The 11,118-nt window shown below is 31.9% G+C and overlaps 1 pseudogene; it reads right to left on the bottom strand.

The window, feature by feature from the left end:
* Positions 1-288: 288 nt before the first annotated feature.
* LOC105513448 lies at positions 289-4,669 on the bottom strand (annotated as a pseudogene).
* Between the last annotated feature and the right edge of the window lie 6,449 nt (positions 4,670-11,118).

An 11,118-nucleotide genomic window follows, 5' to 3' on the forward strand; every position in this document is an offset into this window, starting at 1 on the left:
TAATGTCTCCTCAGGACATGATACTTATGTATTACTATTTTCATTTTATTGGAAATGTCTGGTCTGAGGAAGAACTGGATCTAGCTAGCCATCAGCTGTTTTCTGTGTTACAGAGTTATGCACAAGCTTATCAAAATATACAAATAGCAGTGGATCAAGGGGGGAACAGAATAGTTAAATTAATACAAGACTATGAAAATCTATGTGGTGGCTTTCCCGGACAAATTAGATTAAAAAAAAGTCTTGAACATGTCAAAAAGAACCTTTATTTACTTTTATAACAGCCTCTTATGCAATATTGTCAAATGACTTTGGAGCAGGTGCTCTTGGAACTGGAGTTTTCTGACCCTTCTGAGCTTTTGGAAAAGGCACTGCCTTCTGGCCTGTGGCTTCCTGGGAAGGAGCCTTCTAGACTGGAGCCTTCTTTCCTACAGTGGTCATGTTTTTTTGCTGGAACTTTAACAGCAGCTGCAGAAGCTGCAGCAGCACCTTTAGCAGCAGGTATTTTGTTGAGAAAAGTTTTCATGACAGCTGCCTCTTGAAGCTTCTTAATTTCATTCTTGATTATTCTGCTCCTCATTTTCTTTGCAGTCATAACTTTAAAATTATCAAAATCTGTCATCTTGGCTTTCCTTTCTATGGCTTCAATCCTTTTGTTCCACCTTGTGGCTGTCCATTTTGTACTGACACTGGCCTTCTGCCAGGCTTCTCGGACATACTTCTGGAGGGTGCTGTGTAGGAACTTGGGGATGAAGTCAGTGAGCCACGTGCAGTTGAAAGGAGTGGCCTGTCTCCTTACCCTAGTGCAATGTCCATCAACCAAAGTTCTGTTTTGATCAATAACATTTACAGTCTGGACCAGCTTTCTGGCATGAGGTCCAAAGGAGATTTAGGCCACCTGGCCAACCTCTGACACACCTGAACACCTTATGTAGATCGATCCCTACTCTACACTGCTTCTTCAAATGTTAGGCATATTAGTGTTGTTACTATTTCTACATTTGTTCTATAATGCTACACATAATATAAGTATGCTGACAGATATGATCATTTTGCTTTAAGGAGTCTGTAACCAGACACTGGAATTCAAATTTTTCATTGTGTTCTGGCATCACTTCTTAGCATTAAAAGAACAAACACCAGCTTGATTATTTTTATTTTTACCCTAAGGGATGATTTGCTTTGCTTGCCTAATGCCTGAAAGTTTATTTCTCTATCCTTGAAATTTAACAATTTAAATGAGTCACTTTTAAAAAAACAAAACAAACAATACATCTCTCTCAAATCAATATTCATCTCCCATGATTTCTTGTGCCATCTCTTCAATATTATGCATGTAAATATATTTCCTAATTGTTTTTGTTAATCCTTTAGAAGTGCATTGCCTCATATACAAGCTGTTATTTTGTTTTCTTTAAACTTACGTACTTACTTCTTATGTTTAGCGTAATGTTAATGTATTATATTTTTTCTTTCTTTGAAACAGAGTCTTCCTCTGTCACCCAGGTTGGAGTGCAGTGGCACAATCTCGGCTCACTGCAACCTCCATCTCCCGGGTTCAAGTGATTCTCCTGCCTCAGCCTCTCGAGTAGCTGGGACCACAGGCACATGTGTCATGCTCAGCTAATGTTTGTAGTTTTAGTAGAGATGGGGTTTCGCCACGTTGGCCATGCAGGTCTCGAATTCCTGACCTCAGGTGATCCAACCAACTCAGCCTCTCAAAGTGCTGGGATTACAGGCAAGAACCACTGCACCCAGCCTTAAATTTTTTTTAAGAATGATTTCCATCCTTTGAAATATGATGAGGCTCTCTAGATGAATTAGCTTATGTTTATTGTGATGGTTAATACTGAGTGTCAACTTGATTGGATTGAAGGATACAAAGTATTGTTCCTGGGTGTGTCTGTGACGGTGTTGCCAAAGGAGATTAACATTTGTGTCAATTGACTGGGAAAGGCAGACCCACCCTCAGTCTGGGTGGGCACAGTCTAATCAGCTGCCATCACAGTCAGAATAAAAGCAGACAGAATAACATGGAAAGACTAGACTGGTTTAGTCTTCAGGCCTACATCTTTCTCCCATGCTGGATGCTTCCTGCCCTTGAACTTCGGACCCTACGTTCTTCAGCTTTGAGACTAGGACTGCCTTCCTTGCTCCTCAGCTTGCAGATGGTCTATTGTGGGACCTCACCTTGTGATCATGTGAGTCAATACACCTTAATAAACTCCCCTCTATATATCCTATTAGCGCTGTCCCTCTAGAGAACTCTGACTAATACAGTTGTTTTTGTGACATTTCCTCGTGCACTTGAAAGGAGTAAATCCCCAGCCATTATTTTTTTCCATTGTTCTACATATCAGTAGGTCAAGTTGGCTAAATGGATTTTTTAGCTGTTATCTTTCTTTTGTTTTGTAACTACTTGCTGTAATACAAAGATCTGTATTGAAGTCTTCTACTATGACTGTGGATTTATACACTTCCCTTTTTAATTCTGTATATTTTTTGTAAAAGGTGTTTTAGAATTATGTTTTTTGATATACACATAATTAGAATTACAACTTTTTTCTTTTGGACTGAACCTTTTTTTATTATTAAACATCCCTTTTATTTTTCCAAAAGCTTGTTATTAAAAGTATATGGATAGTCTTATAATAATTCAGCTATACCAGTTATCTTTTTGTTGGTGTTTGCATGATAATTTTTTTCTTTTCTTTCACTTGCAACCTTTATGTATGTGTGTATGTATGCGTGTGTGTGTATGAGTTTTATTTGTTTGTTTTTTTCTATCAAAAATAGACAAACTGACCAAGGAAATAAAAAAAAGAAGAAGAAGAAGAAGAAGGGGTGGAGGAGTCCAGCAGTGGAGTCACTCATATACATTGGTCTGACTTAAGCTTAAAGCACTATACTAGGGTGCTAAAATGTTTTATTAAAATAAATGGTTCTATGTTGATTGGATACAAATATAGGAAAATGATTTTTAATATATTGACAACATAGACAAAAAATTTCCCTTACGTATTACAGTCCTAAATCTGAAAGGTTAAACAAGTGAGCATTTAGGAAAAAAAAAAAAAAAACACAGAAAAACATCTTATGATATTGGTGTAAGCAAATATTTATTACACAGGACACAAAAAAAATCAATAATGTTATACTCAGAAGATTAAAAAAAATTAAGAATCAAAAAAGTTAGACAACCAAAAGAAAAATAAACACAGGTATAGACAGTTACTCTAAAAGTAAGCTAACTAAATAGACAATAAATAAATTTAAAACATGCTTGATGTTATCTAAGAAAAGCAACTCATGTCCCAAAGCTATACAATAGATCAAAGAGCTTTATGAGTGAAACAAAAATAGAAAAAAAAACCCAGATAATTTCAAGTTTTAGTGAGAAGATTAAGTAAAATAGATCTCATAAACTTAACACTTTAGCAAACTATTCGACATCTATTAACCCCCGATAAACGTATCCCATATTTCTTATAGACATATACATAGTTCTAGTAATATGCCCAAAATAAATTTCTACGTGTATTCACTAATGGACAAGTAAAATAATGTTTATAGCAGCTTTTTTTTCTTACAAGCCTTGGTACAGTAAAATCTCAAATACATATGAACAGAATTATGGATAAATAAATTGTGGTATATTCATTCAATGAGCTACTATTAACACGTGTATAGCAAAAAGAATGATTGAACCAAAACCATATTCAAAAACATGAGTGAATCTTCCACACCTAATATTAAACCAAAGAAGCCAAAAACACAAAATTGTTCATTCTGCATAATTTATTTGTATACTGTTTTAAAAATGGCTGGAATATACATATATATATATATATATGTATATATGTATATCTATTCCTAGAAGTCAGAATAGCGATTACCCTTGTCATGTAGTGTAACAGCTACAGGATGACTGGTATATATATATTCAACTTGCTTTGACATAGGTGCTGGTTACATAAGTATGTTCACTTTGTGAACTATTGTTGAGCTGAACACACACACTCTAGAAACTACTATTTGCTTATTGTGCAACAATAAAATATTTAAAATGAAAAAATGCTATAGGTTTGCTATGACCCCATATATTAATATTATAAAACATACCAAAAAGTCAACTGATAAAGAACTTTTAATAATAATGACCTAGACTGCTGTTGCTTCTATATTTACTAACCCAGTTGTGTCATATCTACCACCAGAATGTGGGTTCATTATTTAACTAAGAAAATAAACATTTAAAAAAAAGCTAAGCCAGTGTGAATATATCTAATTTCAAAGGACAAGTGTGTATGGGGAAGTGTGAATATCCCCAGACATAATCTGTTTTTACTCAAAATAGTTCAGAAACATTAATAGGATGCATATATAATTTACATATACAGCTATGAAAAGAGGCATAATAACATTATTTGGCTTTATTTTTTTTAATTTTACTTACAAACATACAGACTTAAACAGTTTTTGGGTTTTGCTGTTTTTCATTATTTTCTATTGAATAGGAATAGTTACGGTCATTGAAATGAGAAAGAGTTGGACTAAGTTGGACGAAGTTCAGGATTTGAGAGTAGACAGTTGCAAGATCACTGTTAAGAGTAAAGTTAACTTTGATTGTCTTGTTTTTAACTGGCTTCGCAGCTGTAGACCACAACATTATCCCCCAGGTTAAATATTGCTGAAATGATTCTTACTAGCTCTAGTAAGAGATCATATACTCTCTAAACTGGGAATTTCAAACAAATTTCTGCTTGACACATGAGTTGGGTGTAAGCTTTGAATAAATTATTTGGTATCTCAGGAAGTTCTTTTTTTTTTTTTTTCCCAGTCTAGTGGATGTTTCAGAGATTGATTTTTTACTGCTGACTTCTAGTAGACAGTTTATGAACTGTTTACTTAGTTCCAGATAGTATAAGCTTTGCCAGCAACAAAGTTTCCTGTAGAATGTCTCCTCCAGGAAAAATGCATCAGGATCTTAACTATGAGTGCTGAACAAGATTTAGTTTTCATACAAGCTGTAGATTTTGAGACTATATTACAGAAGTAATACTTGGGTTTCTTTGTTTTTATTTTGCTAAAATGAAAGTGGTTACTACATATCATGACTACTGAAGAATACAGAGTTTTCTGATACTATTATTAGCTCATTTTTAATGTTAAATTTGTTACTTTACAGTCATTCTACATGGTTCCTCAAGTTTGAATGTGATAGAAATGTTTCCAAATATATTTTCCACAATTAAATACAGTATTTCAGCAAAACATTTAGTAAGATATATACTAAACACTTTATTGTGTCCTTACCATTGTGGTAGATGCTGGATGGTAGAAATATACCAATATATAACACAAATTTTAAATCCTAGAGAAATGTCTTCTTTAGATGAAAATAATTATGTATGTAAAACAATGTACACATATATTCATATTCAACAGTATATACTCATATTCTATTGGTTCTGTTTATAAATATATATTTATATAATATATTATGTGTAAATATATACTTATATATTATGTATGTAATATATATTAATGTATAATAGATATTATATATGTAAATATAAACTTATTTACATATAAAATATAAATATATAGATACATAAGTATATATGATACAAAATTTGTAAATCTATCTAATATATATAACATATATCATTTATATGTTATATAATATTTATATAAATATATGTAAATATATACAATATGATTATACCAGCCTATGGTATAATGTATTACAAAATAAGTGCTATATATATCACAAAATCTAAAGGAATAAAATACAAATTAAACTGTTTGTTTTCACCATATTTCATGTAACTAGAACTCTTTCACAAAAGGGTGTGCCATATAGAAGAATATTTGAAAGTAAGTCTATAAAATTAATTTCCTTACATTTTAATGCAATAAAATGGCTTCCTAATGTAAAACATTGCTAGGCATTTTGTGCACTTTCAGCTGATATGTCAAAATGGAAAATTCTAAATGCTTTTTAAAAGTGAGAGATTTTAACATGCATTTTGAAACATTTTGTCTTTGATATCTGAAAATAAATTGTTATAAAAGTTGTCAAGATCTATGTTTCTTATCATTGAGTTAAATTTTGAAGGATTTCAGAAAGTTATCATGCAGCTTGATAATTCTCGGTATTAATCAGTATGATTACAGTAATAGGCAATTAATTAACCTTTTTGGTAGAAGTATGGCTAAAGGAATTGTCAGGAGGAGGACAGAGGAGAGTTACATATCTTGGCTACTCTGATTTAGCAATCATTGTTCATGTCTAATCGCATTACTTACATCAAGCCTATTACATTATTGTCACTTATATGTACATGGATAGTGATATTTTCCACTTCAACTATAACTTTAAAGATTAAGAAGTAATTTGCTTGGCTCAAATGAACACTCCATTATCAGTGAGCCACTTAATGCTACTACTATGAGTATTCTATTCAAAAAATATCCGGTTTTCTAAACCTCTTCACAACAAGGCCTGCTCGAAGGTTTTAGGCCACAAAGATCTTCATGTATACATCCTGTCACTAAATAAATAATGTAGGTTGTGCTACCCAAACCATGAGAGATGTTATTAAGGTTCACTTGAGAACTCGTTTAAGCAAAAAATTGTCTTGTGAAAACAAAAATAACAAACTGGGGGTTATTGGGTATTCTGAGGCAAAAAGACCCTCCTCTTATAGCTTGAAACAGTAGTCAGAATATGCTTCTAAATAAGAAAAACAAATGGACTTCTTTTTCCTGAGTCTGTATTTTCAAGTTAATTATTCTCATGTAGGACACCATGATACTGCTAGGTAAACACAATTTCTTTGCCAGTCTCCTGAGCTTGAGAGAAGTAAACAAGGATAAAATGAAGATGCATGCTTAATTATATAAAATGATATTTTTATATCTACACAACTGTTTACATGTAAAATAATATCTGTAGGTAGGAGCACACATTTTTCGTAACAAGAAATTTGGATTTTAAGAAATAATCTTCTCTTTCTTCATTTTTGCTTATATAATGATTACTGTAACAACTTTGTTAAATGAGTTCAGTTACTTTTCTGGGCCATGTGTAGAGGTAATGAAAAATTAGGACTTGGAAGGTATGTCTATGATTGTTTAACAAACAGAGAATCCGCTGCCCCTCCTGTTTATCTGACGTTCATCTGGCGTAAGCAAAGACAATGTTCTCTTGCTATTCCACTAACTTATTTGTGCTCAAAAGTGCTTATAATTGCAACTATGTAATGAAACCAATGTGGGATACTATAGACAGAATACAAAAATATTAGAATACATGTTTATAAAATAATAGTTGTTTATAACAAACATTTTTATCTATTATTATTATTGAATAACCATGGCAAGGGATGTACAGAGTAAAATTAATTCAAATGGGAGAGATTTCTTTGATATTAAAACATTAGTGGAGCTGTTGTGTAGGTGATTTTGCATTTGGCCTAGAAAAGGGTGTAGAATTTGGACATATTCCTCTATTTTGAGGGAAAAGAGCCAAAGTGTACCAGTAAAAACTAAGAAATATATATATATATGGAAAACTTTTTATAGAGTAGCATAAGCATATAGGAAGTAAAATAGGAAAACTTACTTACACCTATATTAAAGGGCTTTTAACCTGTGACCTATGATTTAAAACTGTTTTCTGTGATATATCAGTGCAAAGTTGTCAAAGAGTCTGTTGGAATTGGCAAAGTTCCATAAATTCCAATGTTAAGTAACTATACATGGAAACATTTGACAGAGCAGTTAACCAATTTATGTGAATTGGATATAATTTATATGGAAGGAAGCCTAAAAGAAAACAAGGAAAGAGGCTAAAGAATAGATTTAAGGCATGACATAAGAAAGAGAAAGAGGTAAGAAAGAAATTAGAAGGAAGAATTACAAGATATTGAATTATACGTAGGAAAAAATGGTGTCATGGAAACCAAAGAAGCAGAGAAATTCTTGCTAAGTCTGGCAACCATATCAAAATATACAGAGATGCGGACTGCAAACAAACAAACAAAAAACAGGATTCAATATTTGTTTTAATTATCCTTACATAATAGTACAAAACCAGTGAGATGTATGTAAAGAAACTAAGATAAACAATAAACTAGGAAAGTAAAACTAGGGTATTCAGATGAGAAGTATTGACATGGGAAATCGTTACTTGCCCAATCAATGGAATACACTCACAAAGGAAAAGAATGCAAATGATAGTATTTGGACTATGAAAACAAGTAAAATATGAGATGTACAAGATTTCAATGACTTAAATGTATTAAAGGAAATAGGAAAGAACATAAGGCAAGGAAGCCGATTTTCAGATTGAAATCTTTTCATTTGTAGAATTCTTAGTAATGAGAAAATTTAATTATGTTTATATCCATAAACAGGAAAGACATTGAGCACTAGAATTTGGAAGAATGTAAAAATGTGAGGCTAGCAACCTTTTAACAATCAACTCTAAACATGTTAAAATCTTTCAAAGTGGCAACAGGAATAGTGTTTGGAGAAAATTGCTCATCACTGATGCTAGAATCACTGAGGGATGGTTAGAAAAAATTCTGGAATTAGGAGGTAACAGTAATAGTGGAGATGTTCATGCATGTCTACAACTAACTCATGTACAACCCAGTGGAAAAACTACTTTTCTATACAGTTTTTTTTTTTTTTTCTATTTGTGTTTTTTACAGAAACTCTGGGAAAAGCAGGAGGTTTGATACTGACAGGAGCAGAGGTCAATAATATTGTAGTACACTCCAACTGAGATTATTTGAAAAATATTCAACATTGTGAAATGTTTGCCTTGAAATGACAAACTTCTGAAAAAGCTATAAAAATAATAAATAACAAGAGCAACAATAGTAATAATGATCCTGCTGAATATATATCATCTCTGGCATCATAGACCCCTATGAATAGATTCAAGTGTGGAAATTTGAAGCTATAATTTTTGGTTCAAACTGCGTTAAACAATTTACTCAAATAGAGACAGATGTAGCCTTAAGGGCTGATATAGCTGGAAATAAATGAGATGTTTTTGTTTAGTTCATAATGCAATTATCAAATTAAGATACCTGAAAAATTAGTATTTTTAACAATAAAGGAAACTACACTCACAACTTATCGATGTTGCCTTAGTAAGACTTGCAATTTGCCATGCTAATAATTTTCTATTCTGATTTAAGGTATGGATAATTTTCAATCAACATTTCACTCTTCTGTAGAATTTGAATTTTGTTGTTTGCTTCATTTTCATCCTAACCACAAACTCAAGGGAAAGTTTCTCTAATAAAAGAAAATAAATACAAATGTATGTATTCTCATCCTCTGTATGTTAGACATATTTAAAATCAAAATTCAAAAATAAAATATATACTGTCCACCTGTCCAGTTTTCCAAATAAAAAAGACAAAATGTTATATTTACATGTGAAATCACACTAATGAACTCTGAAATCTATTATAGAAAAGTGTATGTGTGTGTGTATATGTGTGTATACATAGAGATATATAAAATCTTGTCTCTATTTTCATGCCCTTTCACACATTTTACTTTGCTGCATGCTATGTGGACAAATCCAGACTGGCTTGCTAAAGAATAAAAGAACACTTGGGGCCTGGACACCCATGCCAGATGAGAACATTTAGTCCAGTCAGCACTCGGCAAGATTGGCAGGTGACTACAGAAGCACTGGTGAGCCCTGCCACCAGATAAGCCTGGTCCAGCCCAGCAAAACCAACTATCTTAGAGCAGCCCAAATTGCCAACTCATAGAATGTAAGCTAAATAAACCATTCATATTTTAATCCACTGGATTTAGGATACCTTATTGCATAGTAAAACTAACTGAATACCAATGCATTGAAAAAATTCAAGGTAATTAAAACTCCTATAAAAATTAATTTTAAATATACCTTACAGTAATTTCAAATTATCTAGGGATTGTTTGGGAAAAAGTTTATTCCATGGTATCTGTATGAGACCAAAAAATACATGCTTTTATTCTAAAATTTATATTCTCTCATAATTACTTTATTTCACCTCATCAGATTAGCTGATATAAATAAAAACAATGAAGGCCCTAAGGGACTGGGAGAAAGAACTAGAAATATGGAAATTTACAGAAATAGTATATATAGTAACCATATATTTTGGTGTATTTGGAACAGGCATGGTTTATGTCAGTATTTCCAGTGTCCTATCTGTCTTAGCATTTGTCCCAACCTTTTCTCTCCCAAGTGTTTCACAAATGGGACATAACATTTTATATGATTACTCTAGAACCTGGGAATATGGTAGCATGAACATAATAAATTCAAAGCAAAACTGTTATCTAGTTATTTTTTTCCCTAAGTTGGTACCATTTAAAAGTTAGAATTCAGGCATAAATAGTGACAACTCTCCTGAACAGCATACAACCATTAGTAACTTTGTGAAATTCTCATGTTTTATATTTCAAATAAATAATTCTCATGTTTTATATTTCAAATAAATAATCTACAGGTATAATTTCATTGTAAAGATTTATTTAAAATTATTAATGATATGTTGATAAGGTTTTATCTATTTTCTGTCAAACGGTGCTGACAAACATTATTGGTTGCTTTGGTTGAATGCTATCCAATATTCAAACTTTAGAAAAGATAACAGGTTTTCACAAGTCATTATCTGTATGGAATTAGAAATAACCATTTCATTGTTCTTTTATTATTTTTGCTGAAATTTTAATTGAACTAAAATGTTAAACTTTGAAAAATAATATTGTTTGAAGAAAGTTTTCAAAAAAATTCCTCAAAATTTTAAGATAAGAGGAGTAATAAGGTGATCTATGAAAACCTTATAAGAAGTCTGCCTGTACAGGTGACAAACATCTTGCTCTACCACTTTTGAACTGGTTTCTGATAGAAGAAAAAATGAAAAAGGGACATTTTATAAGCTTTAAATTATTTGAAGGCACAAACAATTTATATATATATATACACACATATATATATATATATATTATGTCCCTGTCACCTTTGTGGCTATAGCAGTGCATGCAAACTACATTATACAGAACTATTTAAAAATGTTTTGACGTTCTCAT

This window comes from Colobus angolensis, unplaced genomic scaffold (assembly GCF_000951035.1).
Source record: "Colobus angolensis palliatus isolate OR3802 unplaced genomic scaffold, Cang.pa_1.0 Scaffold23, whole genome shotgun sequence".
In the NCBI taxonomy this organism is placed as follows: domain Eukaryota; kingdom Metazoa; phylum Chordata; class Mammalia; order Primates; family Cercopithecidae; genus Colobus; species Colobus angolensis.